Source organism: Lutra lutra, chromosome 10 (genome assembly GCF_902655055.1).
Source record: "Lutra lutra chromosome 10, mLutLut1.2, whole genome shotgun sequence".
In the NCBI taxonomy this organism is placed as follows: Eukaryota; Metazoa; Chordata; class Mammalia; order Carnivora; family Mustelidae; genus Lutra; species Lutra lutra.
In genome coordinates, this window is record NC_062287.1 from 20,694,251 (window position 1) to 20,719,079 (window position 24,829).

Sequence of the window (24,829 nt, forward strand, 5' to 3'; positions counted from 1 at the left end):
AACTGGAGACCCAGCTTTTGCAAAGGTGCCCGCTGCCTAAGGCACACTAGTTCTTCCCACAATTAACAACAGCCGTAGAAGAATAATAGCCGCTCTTTATTGAGTGCCACGTGGCAGGTGCTTCATGTACATTTCCTTATTTGATTCTTACAACAGCCCCACTTTCTGGATAGAACTGGGGCCAGGTTGGGGCCAGAACTCTCCGCCATGGCTCCCTAGGCTCCAGCCCTCCCTGTTTCCAAGGACCGCAGGGAGAGAAGGACACTTGGGAAGCACGAAGGAAGCCCCAGCCAGCTGGTCTGGTTTGTGTGGGAGGAAGGAATCGGCATGGGCTGGCAGGGAAAGGAGCTGTGAGCAGAGATAACTTGGTGGCAGGTCTGTCCCCCTGGGGCGGGCCTCAGGCACCGGGATCATTAGGGACAGTCCCGTGTCTCCGTACAGGTAACTTGCTTGCTTTCAGGGTAACTTCTCCAGGCTGTGCGGCATCGTGGGGTCTGCCATTGGGTTTGAGGGACGACCTGTCTCTCTAGATAGATTACATTTGATTTGCTCAGAAGGCATTTATGGCTTTATAAAGCTCTTAAATTGGCTCTTTTCCCCCCTCAAAACATTTCTTCAAGCTTACAAGGCCAGTTTTAGAATAGCAATTACCAGCTCCAATATCCCCCAGCAAACTCACGCTGTGCTCTTGTATATAAACTGCTCGGGACATTTGTAATGCTGCCACACAGCGTATGCGCGGCAGCGAGCCCCGTCTGCACCGGGAACGCCGCGGAGCCCTTCCTCAGCTCTAATTTATGGGCCACATAAAACTCTGTGAAGTTGCCCTGCATCTTTCGGAGGCAAAGTTGAGGTTTTTTTACTGTTTCAAGCTGCTAATTTTTACCATTTAAGGCCAGCCTTCTGCCCATGCCAGTGTGCGTGTGTGCATACAAGTTGGCCGCTTTAATTTATGTGCCTCTTTCTCTCCCTGTGATGCTCGTAACTTACAAACGTGCACGTAGGAGAGAGCCGGGTCTTCCTTCTTACGAGAGGTTGGGCTGCTTTGTCCCGGGTTGCGATTCCGTGGACCCCCATCTGCAGCCCCACTCAGACCCGGGGGTGGGTGGGTAGGGTGGGGTGGAGTGGGATTTGAGGGGCAGGGGTGGAAGCAGAAATTGCCAGCGACCTGGGGACAGGAGCTGGCGGAGACTCCCCCAGCGAACCTAGCCTTCTGTCCTTTCCTGTGGGATGAGGGGCTTCATGAGGGCAGCACCGTGGCCTGGAAAGAGTAGGAGTTTCAGAGCAAGGGAGGAGGATTTAAGGCTGAAACAGAGAACATTCCCGATGTGCTAGCTTGGGCGAGCCCCTCACCTTCCTGAGCCTCCGTTTCCTCATTTGCAGGCTGGGGGCAGGATTATAAATTTCTCACCAGGGTGTTATGAATATCACGTATACTAGTGACCATGAAGGCCCTTCAGAAGTGAAGGCACTATCTGAGTGCATGTTGGTAGCTATTCCAAGCTCTAAGAGCTGCTGGCAGGGCCCCGGAGGAGGGGAACAGCCGAGAGCAATGTGATGTCTCAGGGCTTTCCAAAGTCAAGTTGAAGTGCCTCTGGATGAGCCTCCCTGGGCTCCACTGAGCCCTGAGTGGGGAGCCGCCGTGTAAGGCAGGGCAGGAGGGGGGAGCTCTGCACACATAAAAACTCTGCACACATAAAACACAGCTCCCCCTTTCCTTCCAGGGTCCCCTGAGTGCCTCGGCCCCCCTCTCCTGCCCCCAGGCTAGAATCTTTCTCAGGAGCAGTAGTCCTCCCCTGGTCTCTGTGGATGCTTCTCATCAGGAAATAACATGGGCAGGTTTTTTCTAGCAGTCTTCTGAGAAGACTGTTATTGGGTAGGTTGGAGGGGTCTCGAGGCAGAGAGGTTGGTTAGCTCCCTGATGCACGTCCTCTCAGGAGGGTCCTTACCACACCGCAGGAGAACTCGGCCCTCTGGCCCCATCTCACCTCGCTGGGCTGAGATTATACTGGCTGACAGAACGGGGATTTTGGGGGCCCCTCAATCAGGGGACCCCCAAATCCCACTCTTCTTTCAGTGTCCCCCGAGGCCTCCTTCCTCCTCAGGGCTTGTGCTGGAATGCTCCCACTTGGATGTATTACCAAGTAAGGCAAACTCCATGAGTTTAAAACAGGCTAATTCAACACATTTTTAGTGCAGGGAAAGATGCTGTCACCTACTGATCATCTCCTATATGCCAAGCAGTGGGCAAGGTGAGCCGTATGCTTCAGATCATTTAGTTCTCACTATAAACTCTACTAGTAATAATAACTAAAATGCATTCAGCAAGCATTTACTACATGCCAGACATTGTTCTGAGTTTTGTTTTTGTTTTTGTTTTTTTGTTCTTTTTGGTGAATTCAATCCTCACAATACTTCACTGACGTTGGTACTATTGTTACCCTCTTATATGAGAGAGGATAAAACTGCAGCACAGAGGTTAAGGAACTTGCCCAAGGTCACACAGCTAGTAATTTCGGGAGATGGGATCTGAGCCTAAACTCTTAGTACCCCATAAGAAATATTGCCTCATCAAGAAAGATGCTTATTGGGGCACCTGGGTGGCTCAGTGGGTTAAAGCCTCTGCCTTCAGCTCGGGTCATGATCCCAGGGTCCTGGGATCGAGTCCCACATCTGGCTCTCTGCTCAGCAGGGAGTCTGCTTCCCTTCCTCTCTCTCTGCCTGCCTCTCTGCCCATTTGTGATATCTGTCAAATCAATAAATAAAATCTTTAAAAAAAAAAGAAAGAAAGATGCTTATTGTCACCCCATTTCATAGTTATAGAAACTGATTGTCAGAGAGTTTGAATTAATTTCCTCATTAGTACATAACTAGGAAGAGACTGAGCCAGAATCTGAACCTTGGCTGGTCTGGCTCCAAAGCCTATGGTCTTTCTGTTATACCCTCTATCCTCTTGTGTACTGGCTTAAGGCACAAGTTCAAGACATATGCCTTTCCTACCCCTAAGTCATAATAGTATGAACAGGTGAACAATAGCATAAGACTGGAGATTTTTTTAAAAGATGAGGTTGGTTTGGAGCTGGGCAGGCTAGGAAGCAGGAAGAAGGGGGAGGACTTTACAGTGGTGGGGCAGTGAGGGGAGGGCAGGTGAGGTTTGGGTTAGGGGAGAGGGAATGGAAAACAGGATGGGCTTAAGAGCCATTCTGAAGAGCTGATAGAATCTGGTGATTGACAAGATATTGGAAGCCCACCTTAAGGTAGAATCTGCAGCCCAAAGGCTCGGTGGATTGATATACTATGCAGGAGAATGAGAGAACAAAGTTCTAGCGGGACTGGAGTCCCTTTTTAAAAATGCTGTCATTGACGTACCATGGAAACATTCAGGGAAGGAGTCCTGTGAGCTGTGCCTGATCATTTCTCCAACCTCCTCAATGGATTTTAGGTGTTGGGGTTCTTAGAATGTTTGGATTATGCCCTCCTTGAAAATCTCAGTGGAGTGATAGATTCTGTCCTAAGGAAACTGTGCCTGTAAGCACGCACACACATGCAGGGCCACAAATGACTGGCAGTGACCCAGACTGGAATCCCTAGGACACAGGGACTCCAGGCTGAGAATGCTTGGTTTAGGGCCTCCATCCTGGCTGAGAGCATCCAGGCTCTACCACCACTTGGATGGACCACTGGGTCTGGTTAGGAAGTTGGACACTGGGTATTGTGAGGGCCTTAGCTCTGTCTCTGGGTTTTGAGTATTGGGCTGGTAGGTCCATGCCAAAATCCCGGGAGGGGGCACTTTTCCATTTCCTAGTATGTACCTGGAAATGGTGTGGGCAGGACTTCCTCTCAATGTCTGAGCCAACAGGAGGATGGGCTTGTATATCCCTATGTGCACCCTAAACCTGCCCTGGAGGTTTATTCCTTTCATTCATTCATTCATTCATTCCTTCTGCTGCATGCTGAGTGTGCATCAGGGGCTGGGCTAGGCATGGAGCTCATTACCTCCTGCCCCGTGAGGATGATGGCTCAGAACTGGGCCTGAAACAGGGCCTGAGTCGAGGAGACCCTCTTCTGTCAAACTCGCCTTCTGTCCCCACACACCATACCCCTGTGCTTTCCCCACACCTTCACGGTGTGTTGTGTATTTCCCTCACTGAGAAGCTCCAGTCTGTATTTTGCTAACCCAGCCCATCGGGGACAAGGGTGGAAGCGTGGCTGTCAGGGAGGGTACTGGGGTTCAGAGGTAGTGCAGAAAGAAGGTGATCACGGGGCCAGAACTCACACTGGGGTTCTGATGGCCCTGCTGTCATTTCTCCCGTGACCTTGGGCAAGCCATCTCTCCTCTCTGGGCCTGAATTCCTTCATCAATGGAACAAAGGAGCTGGATCTGATCATGTCCCTGGTCCTATCCACCTTAATTTTCCATGACCCTTAAGTGTTGGATAGAGCCACTGCTTCTTCTATGAAGTAGCCGGGATCACCAGGAAGGTTAAAAGATGGTCCTCCTTCTAGGAGGGGTCCTCACAATTTGTTAGAGAAAACGCCTCTCTTTGTCTTAGTGCTGTGTTGGCATGAAGAAGGTTCTTCCCTGAAAACATTGGGTTTTTCCCTGTTGGGTAAGCATATGGCAGCCATACTATGTGCTTATTTAAATTTAAACTAAATTAGAACGAGATCACATTAAAAACAAAGTCCTTCAGTCTCACTAGCCATGTTTTAGGTGTTCAGTAGCCATATCTTCCATCGTTGCAGAAAATTCTACTGGACAATTCTACCAGGGGTGGGGGGTGGCTCCAGGTAGGCCCCCTCTTTCTCTGAAGGAGATCGAGATCTTGCTTAGTTGGGAAAGGCGGGTGTTTGGAGGAGTTCAACAGTAACACCTGGGGAGAACTTGGTCTTTGTGTAATTCATGATATCTTAGGTGGGAGGGAGATGAAATTTCTCAATTCATTCTAGCCACTTTCACCTTCAGAGCCATTTAGTTACTGCCCAGGCTCTAGGGGACAGTGAGCAGCAAACCCAGAGGTTGTTCGAGGTGCCCTGTGACTGCCCACATGGATCCTTCCAGTCTCCCCACCAGACCCTGGAAGGCACCCAGTTCCCTGCATGGGGATCTCTCTTTCGGAACCCCCATTTGACTGGGGTCCAAGAGCAAATTTCTTCCGCTCCTCATCTGCATGAGAGAGAAGCCCCACCCCAGCCTTCCTTGGGAGTCCTCAGCTCCCCTCAAAGCTCCGCCAAGACCTCAGGCTGGCAGAGCTCTCTCTCATCCTAGGGACTTCTTAATAATAACTAACTCTGCCTCAGAGCCCCTTCCTGCCCGAAGCAGGGGAGAAAGACCTGGGCCAAGCCTCCAGTGGGGGCAACTGTCGGGGTGAGCCAGGGGGTCACTGGGAGAGTACACTTCCCCAGGGGTCCTGGTTTCTGTACACTTGGGGTCCAGGGGGAAGCTGGGGGTGTTCAGGCAGCATCTGCCTGTGCACAGAGCTGGAAAGGGGTCATGGTGATCTCGGGGTGGGTCACCCTCACTCACTACATGCTGCCCTGTGCATAGACTCACTGTACCCCTCTCCCTGGGCCCCACCACAGCCACGGGTTGCAGGTTGGAGGCCTCTGGGAACCTGGGCTGTCACCTCCCTACAAAGCACATTTGCAGCATGTTCCTTGGTCTGCAGGACCAATGGAAGGCCCTCCCGGGAGGTAGCTGATTCTTTGTTCAGACCTCAAAGACCGGCCCTTGCATGGGGAGAAGTTTGGAAGAGACTGAGCTTTCCTGTCTGTGTCTGCCGGCCCCAGGGACAGGCTTAGGCCTTGGTGCCCATCTTCTTGGAGCTTGTGGTGGCTCTCAAGGCTACTGGCCAGAAAAGAGATAAACAGAGAGATAATTGTGTCAGGGGCCCAGAGTGGAGTCCTCATATGGAAGAGGTCAAATGGGCCACCATCATTTCTGGAGCAGTGTTCTCTCCAAAGAGGACCAAGAATGCGGTATCTGAAATCCTATTTGCTCCCATCAGCTTTTTTGATAGACAGGCCAGAAAGGCAAAGGTGGGGATGGGGAGCCTATGACACCACACCCCATCAGCCAGCCCTTTCAACCTTGGGCTCCCCTGTTGTTGGTGGTACCTAAGAGGTAAGAAGGATTGGGGGGTAGTGGCAGGGAGGAGCCATTCTTCCCTTCAAAACCTGCTTTGGGGTCCCCTTCAATATACTTAGCCTTGCCCTTAGTAGGCTGGTAATTTTAGTGCCCAGGGAAATTTTCCTTGAGTACAGGTATATTTGGGGGATGGTTTTCACTGTTGAGCAAATTCATCCATGAAGGTCCATCTCATCTCTATCTATTTCCTTTGAGTTTCTTTGACCTGTAACAGGGGTTGGCTCTTAGAGGACCTTTAGTCCTAACCCTGTAAGTCTGACCTCTGGGCTCCTCAGATGCAGACATTCCCCCCCCCCCCGCCCCCACCAAACACACACAATTGCTTCCCCTCCTCCCCTCCCCGTTCTGTTGTCCCTTTTTGATTCTTTGCAGGTCCTACTCCCGCAATGTCCCTTTCTCCTCCTTCTCCTCCTCCCTCTTCTTTCCTTTCTTTCTCCTTCTCATGGATGGTTGTCAAAGTCCACATCCCTACCCCATGCCCCGGGTTATCCGCTCAGCTGCCCAGCCTAGCTCCTCTGGCCATCATGACTGACCCATGCATTTCCAAGCAACACTCCCAGGCTTCTGGTCCACTCTAAAGGGGCTGAAGGGTGTTGGTGGAACGCAGGCTGCTCCCACCTTCTTCTGGATACTCCCTTCTCATTGCACAACATTCCTTTGTTCCCATCTTCGCTCAGATCCAGGTGCCCCTGCCACCTCTGCACACTCATTCCATACAAATGGAATTTACTATCCATCCAAGAGAAACCAAATCAGCAAGTTAAATCAGTTATTGAAAAAAACAAAAAACAAACAAAAAAAGCCAAAAAAACTCGTGTTGTATATTTCACTGTCCCACATCACTGATTTGGGGTCTCCTCAGCTCTCCTCGCCTCGCTGCTCCTATGTACTAGATAAGACAGAAGTAACTTCCACAAATAGAGGGAACCTTGGGCTGCCTGAGGTCCAGCCCAGTTCCAGCACCATGGCTGTGAGTGCTCAGGCAGGTGGCTTACCTTCTGCGGCTCAGTCTTCCCATCTATAAAATAGGGACACGGCCACTTGAAGCTGTGTGTGAGGAGTGCACCACCTTATATTGCCACACAGCGCTCACCATCAGATCCTGGCAGCTGGTCTCACTGTCTCCCAGAGGGCAACTGAGGCAGGGCCAGGGGATCCCACTGCCATGGCATTCCATTTTCCACTGTCACAGTCCTTAGTTACATGAGGAAATAAGGCAAAGGGATGAGCAGAAATGTTCTTCCAAGGGTTGGAGGCAGGGGAGGGAACAGAAAGGACTAGACCAACTCCAGATTTTCCCTTCTCCGCTTAAGTCTCTGCCTCCCCCATCTACCCCATCTCACCGAAGAGCAAGTTGCTCGTCCAAAAACCAGGGATCATCCTTGATGTTGGCCTTTTCCTCATTGCCACAGAGCCTAATCATGTCCTGTCGATTCCATCAATTGCATAAAGTAAGTCTCAGCACGACCTCTTCTCCCAAATCCCCATGTTGTGCCCTTGGCTCAGACGTCTGCCATGGCTTGTGTGACCCACGGCAGGACTTCCAGCTGGCTTCCTGCTTCCCCTTGTGCCTCTCCTCTCCTTCTCCTCTTCCCCTGAAGCCAGAGGCATCTCTCATAGCCTGTGTTGTCCTTCATCAAGACTATCACAGTTGGCAGTCACGTATTTATTTGTCTGATTAGAGTTTACTATCTGACTTGTCCATCAGATGTGCTCCAAGAGGTCAAGAACAGTGTCTGGGTTGGTCGCTGTATCCTCAGTGCCCTTGATGGGTAATGGTTGAGCCATTGAATGAATGGCTGGCCAAGCAGGCACTGGTGTTCTTGCTGTCTCTTCTAGAGGGAGGTGTGCCCCACCAGAACACTGAACACCACACATCTAGGAACTCAGGGAGGCTTTGCTAAGTGCATTGGGGTCACTGAAGTAGGGGGCCAGACAAGGCTAAATTAATTCACACCACTAGCCTACATTCAGCCCAGGGTCACCTCTGTGCCATCATTCCTCATTCTGTCTCCTTCTCTCTGGCCCCTCCAGGCCTTGGTTTCCATGAGTGCCTTTTTTTTTTTTTTTAAAGATTTATTTATTTATTTATTTGACAGAGAGAAGTCACAAGTAGGCGGAGAGGCAGGCAGAGAGAGAGGAGGAAGCAGGCTCCCTGCTGAGCAGAAAGCCCGATGTGGGGCTCGAACCCAGGACCTGGGATCATGACCTGAGCCGAAGGCAGCGGCTTAACCCACTAAGCCACCCAGGCGCCCCTCCATGAGTGCCTTTTTTTTTTTTTTTTTAAAGATTTTATTTATTTGACAGAGAGAGATCACAAGTGGGCAGAGAGGCAGGCAGAGGCAGAGAGAGAGGAGGAATCAGGCTCCCCGCAGAGCAGAGAGCCCCATGCGGGACTCAATCCCAGGACCCTGAGATCGTGACCCGAGCCGAAGGCAGAGGCTTAAGCACTGAGCCACCCAGGTGCCCCCCATGAGTGCCTTTTGAGCTGAGAGATTAAGCTGAGGGGTAAGCCCAGACTGGTGCTTGCTCATGTCCTCCATACCCCCAAGGAGGAAGTGGGGTCTTCTTTGTCACTTCCTAGTTGGGTTTGGGAAGGGGGGAAACCCGGGGTCGGGGGACACTTCCTTTGACCTGATGAACACTTGAGAACAAATACCTCCATACCCCTTTAGAGTTAAAACCCTTCTCAGATACTGTTTTTTTCCTTGGGAGGTGGGGGGCGGAAATACAGCTTCTCTTGCTCTCCCTACTCCCCCACAAACTCTGAACTCCATACAAAGTTCGGGAGATTCCCAGAAAATTAGGGAAATGTCCAGAAGACAGGGCAAAGCCTTGGAGAGAGAGACAGTGCAAGGACTCAGGTCGGGGTTGCTTGATCAGGCGTCTGTGGTATGGTGTGACTTGCCTACTCGGTCCCTCTCTGAGCCGTGGTCTCCACCTGTGGTGAGGGAACCGTGGTACCTGTGTGACTGCCAAGCTAAAGAATATCTGGGAGATTCACTGGAAGAGGAAGTATGACAGCTGGAAAAATGGTTATTTTTCATCTTGTCCATCAGAAAGGCCCCAGACTTAGCCACCTTCCCTCTCTCCTGTTGTTAATGGCCCAATGGATGAAATTCCTCCCTTGAAGATTTTCTTCCAGAGCTTTCTCTTGGGCATGGCTGCCTCCCTTTAAGTTTCTCTCCTGCTGTGTAGGCATTTCCCCCAAGAGGCAGGCTAGGTTGGCTTCAGCTCCGGATTGGGGAAGAGTATATGTTGAGCGGGTGGTGGGCTCGGCTGGGAGGGTGGGGGTCGCGAGCTGCCTTGTGGCTGTTCCGTGGGGTCTGGCGGAGCCCCAGCCTCTGGCTGTGACATACAGCCCCCTTCATGAAACCAGACAGAATTAAGCCTTTTGTTTCCTGTTTGCTAGGCCGGCTTAAAGAAAACACAGAGGGTCCCTGCGGCTGGGGCTCCCAACAAGACGGCCTTTGTATTCATTTAATTAATCAGTTAGCTGAGGGGAAGGAGAGGAGGGAAGTTCATGTTATAAATACATGTTTTTCTTTGGCTTTTTTCCCCCAAAAGACAGGGCCTGAATGGCATCCCCGAGAGAGCCCCCCATCTCACCCCAGACATGCTGGGGGCCGGGGGCCTGCCTGGCTGCAGCTGTGACACTTCCCGCCCCCACTCTCTCAAGGGGCATTAGGCCTGATCTCTCTGGGGCCTGGGGAAATGTTAAATGCCAGCGGGGAGTGGGGGAGGTTAGCCTCTGGACCCCATTTCCCCCGCTCCTCACCTCTCCCCTCCAGCCTCACATCCCCCATGGATGGAGCACATGCACTGCCACGCAGAGGACTAGTCTGTCCCTGTCTGTCCCTAAAGAGGCCTGCACACTGCGCAGGTGCACTGTGGGCAGAAGCCTTCGCTTAGCGGCTGAGCGGGCTTGAGGCTCCCTGCTTCGTGTCCCCAACCCCACCCTTTGAAGGGAAGGTCTGGGGCTGCACTCACCAAATCGTCCAGGCAGACAGATGAAGCACTCAGCTCCTCCAGGGCCCTCCTTCCTTCCTTTTCAGTGTGAGCCTTCTAGAATGCATGGGGAAAGGAAAACAAAGTAGGGCTCCTCGGGCTCTGGGGAGGGGTTGTCATTGGCAGGGAGTGAGTCCTCTTGGATAGATACCCTCAACCCACTTCCACCGCACCGAGTGGGTTGTTCCATTAAAGCTCCTTTGATGATATTATGGAAACAAATTCCTTTTTTTTTTTTTTTTTGGTAGAGATGGGCAGATCCACTCACTGCTCTCTCACCCCCAACCCCTGTTTCCAGGTATTTTTAAAGTTTTCAAAACCTTTCATTATGTGGTAAAATATTTGCAGTCCCTCAACCTACGGCCCTCGTAATGGATCACTGTGGTAAGTTTTTCCTCATGAGCTCTTCATTTCAAGTCTTATCTGCAAGGCTCTGGTATCTAGTAACCAGGACTCTAGGCCTTCAGGACACACTGCTCAGAAAATTCCCAGCTCTAGCTTGAATGTAGAGAGTCCAGGGCTCTCTCCAGACCTCGAATCTCGCCTCTGGATACTTACCTTGTCTGCCAAGCTGTCAGGCCAGTATGTAGCCAGTGCTGCCAACACACGTGGCATAAGGCCTCTGCTTCCTGGGCCCTGTAGTGACCCCAAGAGACAGCAGAGGCCCCAAGGGCAGAGCTAGTAACGTGGCGATAGGACAGCAAGGCCTTGGTTTTCTCTCTCCCCCTGCTGAGGATATCCTACCCCTCACAACCACTGAGAGAGGCCCAAGGTTCAAGCTACAAACCCAAATGCCTTCTTTTGAGGGATTTTTTTTTTTTTTTTGAGTACACACAGGCCTGGCCGAGCTCTGGTGAGGTGGTCTTTCACTAGCTAACTAGCAAAACGCCCAGACTTTTGCATGACTTGGGTCAGCAAATTGTTCGATTTAGTTTATTAGGAGGCTGACTAGGGGGTGTGTGTCCCTGTGTGCGCATATTTCCTGAAGAAATGAATAAAACTCAGGACTCCGGAACTTCTGGGTCATCTCCAGGGTAGTCTTGTGTCCGCTCCGGTTCCCAAAGCTTCAGTTCCCCAAATCCCAGCATCGCCTTCACCATCCGAGCAGGGAGAAGGAAAACCCACGGGGGATCCTCTGCCCACAGGGTGGGTCATAGGTTCAGGAAAGGAAAAAAAAAAAAATCCATGCTGCCTTTTGCTTGGGGCTTCTGGAACTGCCTTTTACTGGAGATCCATGAATTGGAAGTTGGTACGGAGAGAGGTCAGACCCTAGAGCGAAAATCTCATTTGCACAGTTTGAATCGTAGAGATGCTGGAGCGGGAAGGAATTCTGGTGATCAGGTGGACAGGGAAGAAGCAAAAGCGGCTCCTTTCCCAGAAGAGGAAGTTCATAGCAAGTTGGTGGGTGGGCTGAGCAGCCGTGGGGGCTGGGGCTGGTTCGGTTCCCCAGGATGCAGCCAGCGTGGCTGGCATATGGATCACCAAAAAAGGGCCACTAAAGCCATGTTTTTCTAACATTAATGTATAAATAAGTCTCCTGGGCGTCTTGTTAAAATGCAGATTCTAAATCAGTAGGTCTAACAGAGACCAAGAGTCTGCATTTTTAACAGGTTCCCCAAGTGATATTGATACCATGGGTCTGTGGGCCACACTGTGAGCCCCAAGGGACTAATGGATTTATCAGGGTTGTGCTTGGTCTGTAAAAATTTGCTGCCCTGTGGTCCAGTCATAGGGTGACTAACCCATCCCAGTTTGCCTGGGAATTTCCCAGTGTAATCAGTGAAAGTTGCCCAGACCGTTGACAACCCTGGTTCACAACACTTATTTTGTATCTGTTATGCCTCGCACATAATAGGGCTGGTAGAGCCAAATACCTTCTAGTGTTGGGACACGGGCTTGCTTCCCGAGAGGACTGGGAGAGCCCCTGTGAAAGGCAGGCCTGAACCCCAGGCCTTAGGTGGGCTCTGTCTCTTCCACTGCCTGGCCTATGGGATCTCCAGTGGTTCATAGATCCATTGAGGGACCATGAATGCAAAATGGGCTTTGGTGGCCAGCAAGCTGGGCGGGAGGCTTCTTGATGGGGTGCAGGGAGAGATATTTTTGTTTTTTATGCATATTTTGTGACTCCTTTGTTTCTGAATCCAGTATTTTAATTCTATATTTTATTACATCCAAGTACACACTCATTTCAAAGCCAGCGGGTGAGTGTCTGGTGTGTGGTGGTGGAAGATGGGGGCCCTGTGAACAGAGACTGGGTGATGCTCCCTTGAGTCCTAAATATTTTGCCTCTCCAAGCAGCCCCTACTTTAACATCAGGATCTCATCTCTTCCTTTTTCTCCCATCGCATGCCCATCCCCCAACCATGTGCGCAGCAGCCCAACCTCAGCTCCCCGAGAACGCACTACATTAAATGAGCATACATTTGTCAAGCACTTAAGATGTACAAGCCATTTAGGAATACGAAAATACAAGTGAAACCTAGCCCCTAACTTCCAGCCTCAAGGAGTTTATTTATCCTCTAATTGGGGAAGTGGTTCGGGGAAAGAAAAGTAACAATACAAGATTTAAATAATAATGAAGATCGCCATGCAGGGGAGGTCACAAGGAGGAGCAGGATTAATTAATTACTAAATGAGTGGCACAGATTCTGTGCGCTGAGGGAATTCTGGGAAGAAAGAGACGGCTGTGCACTGCGGTGTTCTGGAATGACGGGGGCCTTGGTTGGCGGGGCTGGAGTATTCTGGGGAAGGCGGAGTTCAGTTCAGCTCCACAAATATGTATGGGGCAACTGCTGTGTTCCAGGCACTGTGCTGGACTCTGCAGATGCAGAGAAAAATAAGACCGAGTTCCCACCCTTGAGTCTATAGTCTAGAGCAGGAACTGAGAAGGAAGCTCAAGGGCAGGAGGCAGTGGGGGCACCATACAGGGACATAGCTCAGGCTGGTGGCTGTTGCAGTGGTTGGAAGAAACTGACTTTTGTGACCTCTAAGGTGGCTTGCGTAGAAAATAGTCCAAAATGTGGCCAAATGTTGGGGAGGAGAGTGTTAAGCAAGACATCAACTTGCACAAAGCCATGCATGCATGGACCCACGTGGTACGTGTTTGCAAAGTGGGCAGTTCATGATTTCTGGACCGGGAAGCATGGTCCATGGAGTGGCAGGAGGTGAGTGGTGGAGCACGGATGGCCAGGTCAGGGAGAGCCTTCTGTGTCACCTGAGGAGCTTAAGAGTTTTCATGGAGGGCTCCTGGGTGGCTCAGTGGGTTAAGCATCTGCCTTCAGCTCAGGTCATGATCTCAGGGTCCTGGGATCGGGCCCCACATCGGGCTCCCTGCTCAGCAGGAAGCCTGCTTCTCCTTCTCCCACTCCCCCTATTTGTGTTCCCTCTCTCACTGTATCCCTGTCAAATAAATACATAAAATCTTTCTCATAGAGTCAATGATGAGGCCATGGGAAATAGCAGCCAAGAAGCAGGCGGACGTCCTGCTCTGCCACTTGCCGCCTGTGTGAATTGGGGTGAATCACGTAATCCCTCGGTGCCTCGATTTCTTAATCTGTAAAAAGGGCATAAAATAGTACTTCCCTTTTTGTGAGAACTGAGTGAGTTAATCAGCATAGAGTGCTAAGAGCAGTCTTGGAACAAAGAGGATGCTCAATAAATTGTAGCTATCGTTAGTATTAAAGGATTTTAGGCTGGCGAGTGCCTTGGAGAGATTTGTGTTTTCAAAAGATCATGTTGGCAGGACTGAGAAGACTGGATTAATGTGGATAAGATGGGGGTGGAGGGAGACCTACTGCGGTCCTCTAGGCGAGCAGCGATGAATGCTGGACGGAAGCAGAGGTGCTGTGAAGGGTGGGGAAGGGCTAGAGTCTAGAACTCTGAAAGGGCAGTGCCAAAGGGTGCTTTCCGTGGAGACTTCTAGGTTTTTACCTTATGTACTGGGTGGATGGGGGTTCCAGCAACTATGCCAGGAAAACCAAGAAAAGAATAGGTCTTCTAGGGAGTAGGTTTATTATTTTTCCTTTCCTTCCTCCCTTCTGCCCTCCCTTCTTTCCTTTCTTCCTTCCTCCCTTCCAACCTTCCTTCTTTCTTCTTTCTTCCTTCCCTTCCTCCCTTCCTCCCATCCAACACACTGAGTTTGAATATGTATGGGACCCTGCGCTGGAGATGTCTGTCAGGACACTGAATATATGCACTAGAGGACATGGCTAGAGGTGGAGATTAGCTCATGGATGGTGGTCAAATCCATGAAGTGAATGGGATCACCCAGAGAGAGGGAGCAGAGGAAGAAGAGTGGGCAAAGACGAATCCTGAGGAATACAGCATTTAAAAGATGGTGATAGAAAAACCACACACAAGCTATGGAGAGGAAGGGGAGTTAGATGAATCTGGAAAGGGTGGCATCACCAAACCAGAGGAGTAGAAGGCTTTGCAATGGAGAGGGAAACTACGGAGTCAGATGCAACAACAGTGGCAAATCCAGCAAGAGAAGGACTAGAAAGTAGTCACTGAGTCCGTTGGTGTGAGAGCCATTGGCACCCGAGGGTGCAGGCAAGGGTGAACATTGGAGAGGAGTGAGGGCTGCATGGGAGGTGAGGAAGTGGTGGGAGCACGTGTGTGTGGGTGTGGCTGACCATCAATCTGGCTTTGCCACAGGACTCTTGGATGGGTGGGAGATGAACTGTGGGCCAACAATCATCAAGCAAATCCTACATGAGGCCCTTGGATTGGAAATCACTGGAGAGATTTAATTTAGTCATTCATTTTTCTACTCAGCAACTATTTATTACATAACTACTATAGGTTTAAAAGTATGCTAAATGACATTCAGGAATGAAAGGGTCTGTTAGAAGATGATAAGTATCAAATGACATACTGTGAATTGAATTAGGAAATATATTTCTTCTTGGGGTTGCCAAGAAATACTTCATGGACAGATGGCTTTTGAGCTGGGCTTGAAGGAGGAGTAGGATTCTAATGGGCAGTCGTGGAAGAGAGGCATTTCAATAGATAGATGGGGTGTGCAAATGCCCTGAGGTAGGTAAGTATGGAGCATAGTCCGGAAACAAGAAATACTCTAGTTTATTAAAACTGTAGGGTCAGCACCAAAGTAGATTGTAAGTTAAGGCTGGAAAGAGGTTAGAACCCTGGTGTGAGGGGTTTCTGTATCAGTCTTAGGGATTTGCACTTTATTCTATAGGCTGCAAGGAGCCACTGCAGTTTGTTGGTTTTTTTTTTTTTAAGATTTTATTTATTTAATTTATTTGAGAGAGAGAGACTCTGTGTTTGTGTGTGTGTGTGTGTGTGTGTGTGTGTGTGTGTGTGTGTGTGTGGATATGTGTGTGTATGCACGTGTGGGTGGGGATGCGAAAGGCAGAGAGGTGTAGGAAGAGGGACAAGCAGGCTCAGTGCTGAGCACAGAGCCTGACATGGGGCCTGATCTCATGACCCCGATACCATGACCTGAGCCGAAATCAAGAGTCAGACGCTTAACTGACTGAGCCACCCAGGTGCCCATGCAGGTTTTGATATAAGGAATAAAAAGAGAAGACTGCCTTATAAGAGGGTTTTGCTGACACTAATGTGTAACATAGATCAGAGCAGAGAGGAGTATGTTAGGAGACTACTATAATTGGGAATGACAAGTAGTGAAGGAATTAAGATAGGTGTTGGTAATGAGTAAGGAGGAAGAGAACGTGGGAGATTAGGCGGGAGTTGGACCAGTAGGACCGAAACTGCCCACATGGGGATGTGCTGGGTCTGGCTTAGTTGAGGGCTGAAGTCAAAGTTGGAGGAGGCAGGGTTGGGTGGTGGTGAGGGAGAAATCACCAGGAACTCCAAGATTCCTTGGTGATTCTACAGATTTGGAATAGAAGTGGTATCATAACGAAAACAGTAAAGAGAAGAAGATGAGTTGGTTTGAAGAAGGGAGAAGGGACAAGCATCCCACTCTGAGTTGAGGAGGGCCATGCCTGAGAAATGGCCATTGCACGCAGGGCCAGGAGTCCTCTCGGCTGTCACTGGACTTGTGGGCCCGCAGCCAGGTTGCAGGGGATCAGGAGAGAAGAGGAAGTGACAGTTGTGAGCACACACTGCTCTTTCGAAGGTTTGACAGTGAAAGAAAAGAGAGAGAGATAAGAGAAATATCATTCCAGAGGGTTAAGACGATAATTTAAAGGTTTAATAATTCTTCCATTCATATTACAATGTAGGAAATACTTCAAGTCCATTATCTTGCTCCTTGTCACCATAGTTAAGGGAGTCAGCCGAGGCTATTACACCCACTTTACAGATGAAGACACTGAGTCTCTGGAGGGCACAGGTCCAGTAAGCGTCATGGGTGGAGTTTTGCCTTCCGGGGAGGGTTTTCTACTACACTGTCGTGCCTAAGGGTCTGGGGAGAGTTTGTGGGCTTACAGGTCAAACCAGGTGGCCTGAGCAGAGGGAGATACACGGAAGATACACGAATACACACTCCCAACTTATGGGCACCGTGGGATGGAGGTTGGAGCCCGGGTGGAAACATCCTAGGGAAGGAGAAGGGGGCTCTGCTTTTAAGGCAGGAGAAAAGGAGGAGGGGGTTATAGATACAGCATGTTGAGGAGGAGAGGAAGGACACTAGGCGCAGAGCCAGGACACTGACAACACCCAGATGAAAAGTTCGAAGACATTTATGAAGCAACATGCCCACAGCACAGGAGTAAGCGGGGTGAGGCTGGAGGACGGAAGAGGAGAACAAGGGGGCTCTGGTCTCTAGCTCTGGGCTGCGAGATGCAAGGCAGAGGCCCCTGGGTTATGAATGAACCAATGAACAAAGGGTCCCTCTACGAAGGCCCTAAAGCTAGAAATCTTGAAGGTGGGAGGGAGTGTGTCCTGTGCAACCCCATAGCTTACCCTTTACCCCCACCCTCATCTCCAGTTGGTCTCCACGGATGTTCTAGTCTGTGATTGCTCTCATTCTAGCCCTGACCCCAGGAGAAGAATCAATTGGCCCATCCCCAGAGTCGAGGAGGTTCAGGACGGAGGTTGGCCCTCACTAGACATGAAGCAAGATAGTGGAGGTGGGGGGTTGGGAGGATGAACCCCGGATGGGTCTTTCCTCTGGAGGCAGGAGAATGCAGACAAGTGGGAGCGGCTCTGCCACAGCCTGGCTGGAAAATAGACGGCTTCATGTACAGAAAGAGAACCCACAGAGGTGGCCTTTCTATCCGAATCTGTGCCTTTGATCTGGGAATCCGGGAGGGGCCCTCCCATGGGCGCCATGTTACTTCTTGGTCACTTATTGTCAGTCCTGCATTCTCCTCTTCCTGTCCGCCTCCATGACTGGAATCCCAGGAATCTGCCCTCCTTGCTTTGAGGAGGTCATCTCGTCCTGGTGGTTGCAGTCCCTTAGGGAAGGAGCCCACGCTGTTCTTTTTCTGAGGCCAAAGTGCATTCAGGGCAAAAGGAAGGCCATGACACCTCACGGGTCCCTGCCTCTCCCTTCGTGCCAATGTGGGCTCCAGCCTGTGTGGGGCAAATCAGGTGCAGGCGCCTTGTTGGGGGGCGTAGAGCCCTGTGGTGCAGACACAGCAGGGCCCTCACAGCACTGCTAGTGGAACATGTGGACAACACCCTTTTTCTGAGGAAATGCCCTGCTCACTGGCCAGAGTGTTCAGGGTCTCTAGCTGTGGCTGCCTCCCACTGAAGGTGACCAACTGTTCCAGGTCTCCTGAGACCAAGGGGTCTCCTGGGATATGGGATCTTCTGTGTGGAAGTCTGGAAAGTGTCAGGGCAATGGGGACAAGATGTCACCCCAACTTCTCTCCCCTCTTCTACTTCTGGAAAAGTGCAGAGCTCATGGATTTTCCTCCAGGACGATGCCCCTGACAAACGTGTAAAAGGCTAAACTCTGCAATGTGATGCCACTGTGCTTCATGGAGGTAGCTTTGGGATCTGCAGGCCCTGGTTGAAATCTCCCCTCTATTACTTCCTAAGTGTGCAAGTTTAGGTGAATTAATTTATATTTCTGAGACTCTTGTTTTCTTATCTCTAAAAGGGAGGTAATATTATCATTCTCGCGGGATTAAATGTGAGGGTTAAATGAGGCCGTGTTCATCTATCAGTTGCCTCGCATGGTATAAGGCACGTGTAAGAGAAATCAATAAATATTAGTTCTCTCTGATTCCTCCCTCACCATTGTTCTGGCATTGGAGTGATACCCATTCTACAGATGGGAATGAAGGCTGATGAGCAGGTATAGTTGACTCCAGCTCAAAACGACAGAATCAGGAGTCAGCAACAGACCCCTCGCTCTTGACTGCCATCTTCCTATTTTGGAGTACACAAGGGTTTCTTTATCTGGAATGTTTCCTGGATGAGAGGGAAGGAACTGTTTATTCACTTACTTAACCATCCATCCATCCATCCATCCATGCATTCAACAAATATTCATTGAGTACCTAGTATGTGTCAGGTACTTTTCTGGGTGTTGGAGATGTGACTGACAACACATACATTTTTCTGCCCTCACGAAGCTTCCATCCTGGTAGAGGACACACGTAACAAACGTCTGTCTAATGTAATGCAAAGTAGTAATAATTGCTCTGAAGGGAAAATAAAGCAGTTGAAGATGGTAGAGAGTAGCCAGGATTCGGGCACCATTCCGCAGGGTGGCTAGGCTATGGGAGAGTCCTCTGAAGAGGGGACATTTGAGCTGAGGCCTGAAAAAAATGTCACCTGGGTCCCATGGGTCTGCCTTCCCCTCTTCCTGGAGCTCCCAGCTCAGGCCCAGCTGCCGCAGGGTGGAGTCAGGGCGGAGGAGAGACAGTCCGTTTCTGGGCTGGGGCTGCAGTGGAAGGTGGGATGCAGCTGTTTTTATCAGCTGTCTGTCCACAGTGCTGACCCCTCCACTGGTCCGAGCTTTCAGGATGGGGGAGGGACCCACACTGGAAATTCAGTTACTGAGGGTCAGATGGTGGTTGAAAATGATATGAGAGGGCTGCCTCATTCACTTGGGGACACTACACTGGGGAACAAATCCCAGTGCATTTGGTTTCCTGCATGGCTCTATTTCTTTGCATTGCCTCTTCCTTTAAGAAAAAAAAAATAAATAAATAAATAACACCTCTGTTTGGACTGCATGCTAAATGATTTATGAACATTATTCTTCTCCGTTAGTTCGACCTGTAGGAGCTCCAGCCCTCGCAATCCTTTTCATGTTGATTAAGTACATTTGAAAGCAAAAGGATACTGTCTGTAAATTGCTTCACAGTATAGATCAGCGGCTTCCCTGGACTGAGGAGGGATTCCTCATCTTCCCTTTGCAAGAGTTCCTTTGCAGCTGGTTAAGCAGGAGATCAGTCCAGAAACCTGCCATCAGTCTCGTGTGTGCCCGAGGGGGCAGAGGGATAGCGTTCTTTCTGGAGCTGGTAATTATGAATTTGAGATCCTGGAATCCTCTGGGTGGAATGTCCAGGAGTCAGCTTTCTAGGGCAGGTGTGATTGCACCTGACTCAGCCCCATGCCGGTCAGGAGGATGGGAGGGTGTATGTAAAGGGCCTGTCAGAGCTTAGTGTCATCAGGGCAACCCACTGAAGAGGGTGGCGAGAGAGGGGAGAGAGAAGGAAGGTCACAGCCCAACCCTCTGTATTCCTGGGCTAATGGAAGGTGCACTTGGAGAGGAAACATGACCTGTGGAGCCAACTCTGAAGCTGGAGGGCCCTTGGTTGGTTCTCTAGTTAAGACAGGACCAATGCCCTTCCCTAGTTCTTCCCCTATCCCTTGATCATTACTGTGTGATGGACAACTTGGGCACACACTTTGTGGGTAGGTGGGTCATTAAGGTTCTGGCTTTGGCACTCACTTGGACTTGGAAAGTAGACTTCTAGAGATGCTGTTTCTACTACAGATCCTGCGTTGTCGTAGCCTGGTCTGGCCTAGGGCAGCCTTCTCCTGGTCTTCATGTCCAATGTGGAATAGGACAGCTTCCCCTGAACTCCTGAGCAGCTACAGAAATCCTATGAGATCGACCTCTCTTCTCTGCCACCCTACCCCAGAGGTGTCCCTCTGAGCTGCCTCCATGCTTTTGGGCTTTCAAATCCAGACTCCAGTGGTTTATTTAGAATCCCCTATCTTCGAAAAGTTATCATGCTTCACGGCCTCTCTTTGTGTATAAGCCCTGAGTTTCATCTCCCCTGTTGCCCCCTCTGCCCTATTCAGGGTGGGATTTCTTTGGACATGCCTGTGCTAGACATGAGTAGGTTTGGCCTCATCTTACCTTTCTGCTAGGTGACTTCAGAAAAGTCACCTCATACACCTGACTCACAAGTCCTTCAGTTACTAAATGGGGATAAGACCATTTGAGAAACAAATGAGATGGTAATTTTGAAAAATGCTTAGTCAGTTGTCTTTATTGTCTCTGCATGACAAAAGTTCACATAGACCCTTAAAAATGTGAACATTAAAAATCCTATTGTCTAGCTACAAACCCTCTAGGACAAGGGTGAGGTGGTGTATATAGAGGAAAACCCAGACCATTTGTGTGGAAACCCAAAGAGAAATGCTAATGGTGCCAACTCAACCTCAGGCCCTACGGAGGGGGAGCCAAGCTCCTCCTGGGTACTAGACACCCGGCTTTCTCGGTCTGTTGTCTGTTCCTCATACAGTCCTTGACATGGCATCATCCGCATTTGAACAGAGGATGGAAACGAGACCCAAAGAGATTACGTTGCCCAAGAGCATAAAGTTAGCAAGTCGTAGGGCTGAGAATCAAACAAACCAGAGTTCTGTCCTGACCCTAATGTCCAGTGAGCCGAACCGAGCCACCACCCCCAAATCGCCCCACCTCTTGAACCTGTAATTCTCCCATTAGCAATTTATCCCTCTGAGGGAAGCATTTACTCTTTGGGTTCTCTTTTGCTCTCCCTCCCGCGCTCTCTCCCTCTCTACTGCACACACCAGGGAGAGTTGCCCATGAAGCATAGATTAGTGCCATGAGCTCCTTTCCTCCTGGCTAAGAAAGGCAGCCAGAGTAAAATCTCTAAATTGTGGACATGGGAGGGCAGCTGATCCTGAAAAGGACAAAAAGGAAAGGCTTGTCCATCTAAGACAAATGTTAGCCCCTTCGGAGCTGTGCCTGGACTGGCCCGGCCTCTGTACGAGCAGAGCCAAGCCCTGGGGATGGCCTGGGAGATCCACGTCCTGCTGTTGGGAGCCCCGGTTAGCAGCCTCGCCATCGTGGAACGCAACCTCCGCCTGAGGGACTCGGGGATGTGGTTAGGCGTCATCATCCCCTTGCCAATACTCAGAGACACGCGCTCCCAGGGTCCCCTGTCCCTCGCCCTTTGATGTGGAGGGTTCATCCCCGTGAAGCCTCTGTCCACTCCAAGAGCCCCCTCTCTCTCCAGAGTGGCTCAAAGGGCCTTTTGAGCGGGGGAGCAGGGGAGCAAGCGGCCTGTAGGCCTGGGAGGGGAGATAAAGGCGTGAGATCCCTGGAGGGCTCAAAGGGTCAGGGGCTGTGTATCTGGTGACTTCTGAATGCAAGTTCTAACAAAGAGAAATCTGTGGTGGGAGAGCCTCAGCGAAGGAAATAAAATCTCCATGAAAACAAACTTTTGTTGGAAGCTTTCTCCTCTTGTTTTGGCAGCGTTGCTAAGTCCTGGAAGGGGAAGGCCGTGTCTTCCGGAGCAGATTGTCCAAATATCAGCTTGCTACTAGGGACTGTTTTTCTCCCACCAGGAGGCTGGGGCTTGGGAGTGAGTGCAGGAGTAATTGGTTTTCTCATCAAAGCCAGAATGAGTAAAAGAAAAGCCAGGGGGCAGCGCAGAGAGCTGTGGACTGTGGGTTAGGCCCTTGGTGGACACAGCACAGTGTATGATAGGGTTCAGTGATTCTGCTGGACCCTGGATCCCTCTGGGCCTCACTTGTCTCAGCTGTAAAATGGATCTAACTTGCCCAAGGTCTTTCAGCTGGAAAAGCAGGATGTAAACTTCTGTTTTCCAGTGCCTTGTCATTCACAAAAACCAGAGGATGGAGTTGAAAGGATCTTTGAAGGCACCAGAGGACCACAGGAAGGTCGGATAATTATTATAATATACAGTGTTTGTGCGCGCGCGTGTGTTCTTTCTCCCTGGGCCTAGGTAGTCACATACTCATACTCAGTATGAGTTGTTGTTTGGTTTCTACATCTTGTTTTGCAAAGAAGCAAGGGAATGGTTAAAGAAGGGCTTTCCAGTCAGTCTCTGGGGCTGCTAACTCGAATCAGTTAGCTAGATTCAGAGACACTAGGGGCTCACAAGTTTTAGGGAATGTAGAGAATGAGGGCTTCCCCAGCTGCTGAGATGTTTTTATGTTAAGTATGTATAAGGATACAGTTTTTCCTCACTGAAGTCCAGGGAAAGGGGAAGAATGTGCATTGGATCCAGGCTCCATAAGATTCTTTTTTTGACTCCCTAAGAGTCTTCTTTTGTCCTGCTTTGGGAGAAAATCCTTTATGGTGGCTGTCATCTGGCAGAGCTCAGAGGACTTTGGAGTGGCAGGTAGCCAGGGGGATTAGGCAGGGACTGGGAGCTGAGCTGTGGTTTCGATTCTGCCTGTTCCTGACAGGCTTCTGTGACCCCACGGTGGGCCCTGTTCCTCTCAACCATAGACAGTACCAGATGGAATGAGAGGGAGGAGGGAGAGAAACCCAGAGCCATCCTGGCTGAGGGTGAATCCGGATGGGTGCTGAGGGGGGCCTGGGAGGGTTGGCTGGGAGCCAAGGAGGCTTCCTCCCCTGCAGGCCCCCTCCCCACTCCTTCCCCAGCCAGAGGCCCATGCTGCTGCCTTTGATTGCTGGTCCGGGGAGGTGTGTGTGTCTCCCCCGTGCTCTGCACGTCTCTGAAACCCGAGAGACACATAAGTTTAAGTACCTCCCCAGAGTTCTCTCTTTGACCAGAGGGGCTGGGATGTGTCCAGATTTGGGAAGGTCTGTCCAGGGAAGCCTGACTGAATTGGCAAAGGCAGCTCCTCCCTCCCTTCTCCCCTCTGCTGTCCCTTGGGAGGCCTTGCCAGGTCAGTCATGGGCTAATAACAGCACCAGGAACGCCGATGTCACATGGCTGGTTGGAGCGGCCTGCGACAGTTAATAGGTAAGGTCTCCCACTGCTGACCGCATGCAGAGTTCACGTGGGGCATGTTTAGGTTTGACACGGCCAGCGCGTGTGCGGGTATGGAAGTAGGTGGGAGGCCTATGTGTGCAAGCTGTCCTCCTTCCCCGCTCAGCACACACACACATGGGTCCCCACATACGTGCACACATGCACGCACACAGAGCCATACACAGGTCACACGCACGCAGGCACGTGGTCATAGACACGCACACATGGAGCCATACACACATGTGACACAGTCCCAATCACACGCATGCCACATAGTCACATGCACATACGCACACGCAGCGATGTGCACCAGCTCACACACACCCTCACACATACACAGAAGCACACTGGCGATATGAGAGAAACCTCTTCTAGGAGCTTCTCTCTTCCCTCTCCCATTTCCCCCCCTTCCCTCACCCGGGACCTCCCTCCTCTCTCTCACCTCCCTGGTCACCTCCTCATTTTATCAGCAGGAACACAAGTCCTGGATGTGTCGGGCCAGCTTCATTCCACGCGGTCTGAATGTAACATGAGGTGGCAAAAAGAACTCGGGTAAGAGCCAGCCAGAGCTGAGCTGAGACCCTGACTTCCCCACTGAACTGGGTTCATGACGTGGCCCCACTGGGCTAGTTGTCTGACCTTTGTAAGCCTCACTTTGCTCCTCTCTAGAAGAGGACCGAAAACACTGGCGTATGGGGCTGCTGGGAGGCATGTGCGTGCTGACAGGTGCCGCAGGTGTGTGGTGATGGGTGTGTCCCGGGTAGCACAGGCTGGAACACAGGAAGTGCCCAGAGGACGCCAGCTCCCTCCTTTCCCTGTTGTTCCCATCAGTATATTTCTGCTGTGTGGCCACCATGTTGGTGTCTGACCGAGAAAGGAGGCCTGGCCTGGGGAAGCGTTTGGGGTGTGCTCTACGTGGACTTTGCCTCATTTATCTGGGGCTGATTCAGCTCTGAGGAAGGAAATAAGATGACTGTCACTTAAAGACAATGACCCTCTTCACAACAGCCTGCTCATCCCTTTTACCCAATAAGAAGGTTGAGGTACAGAGGGGTTAAGTCATTTCTTTTTTTTTTTTTTAAAGATTTTATTTATTTATTTGACAGACAGAGATCACAAACAGGCAGAGAGGCAGGCAGAGAGAGAGGGGAGGAAGCAGGCTCCCCGCTGAGCAGAGAGCCCAATGCGGGGCTCGATCCAAGGACCCTGGGATCATGACCCCGAGCTGAAGGCAGAGGCTTTAACCCACTGACCCACCCAGGCACCCCGGTTAAGTCATTTCTCTGAGTTCACACAGCCAGTTAAGTGGCTGGGAACCCAGCTCCTACCCCTGGCTTTCTGTTGCGGTAGGAGATTAGCTACAGCATCGGGGACACTGGCATGGAGCCATGCTCAGGCAAATGGCACTGTTGGTTCTGGTGATTTACTAGGTCATCTTCCTCCCTTCTTAGAGCAGGCACGTTTGGATTGGACATTTCTTCTATCTTCTCTGTAAAGATGGATGTGGGTAGAAAGGCATTGACATCTGAGAGGGCATCTGTGGGAAGGCATGAGG

At 50.7% G+C, this 24,829-nt stretch overlaps 1 protein-coding gene across 5 annotated transcripts in view; it reads left to right on the forward strand.

Annotated features, from left to right (window-relative positions):
* Nucleotides 1-24,829, forward strand: part of PKNOX2 (PBX/knotted 1 homeobox 2) — a 271,533-nt gene that overhangs the window by 41,949 nt on the left and 204,755 nt on the right. The window contains exon 1 of one of the 5 annotated variants that reach the window (XM_047691813.1): nucleotides 22,139-22,210. The exons of the other annotated variants lie outside the window; for them this stretch is intronic. The gene's annotated coding sequence lies outside the window, so the exon portion shown is untranslated. Of the gene's footprint in view, nucleotides 1-22,138; nucleotides 22,211-24,829 lie in introns of those variants that run through there. 5 annotated transcript variants of the gene reach the window in all.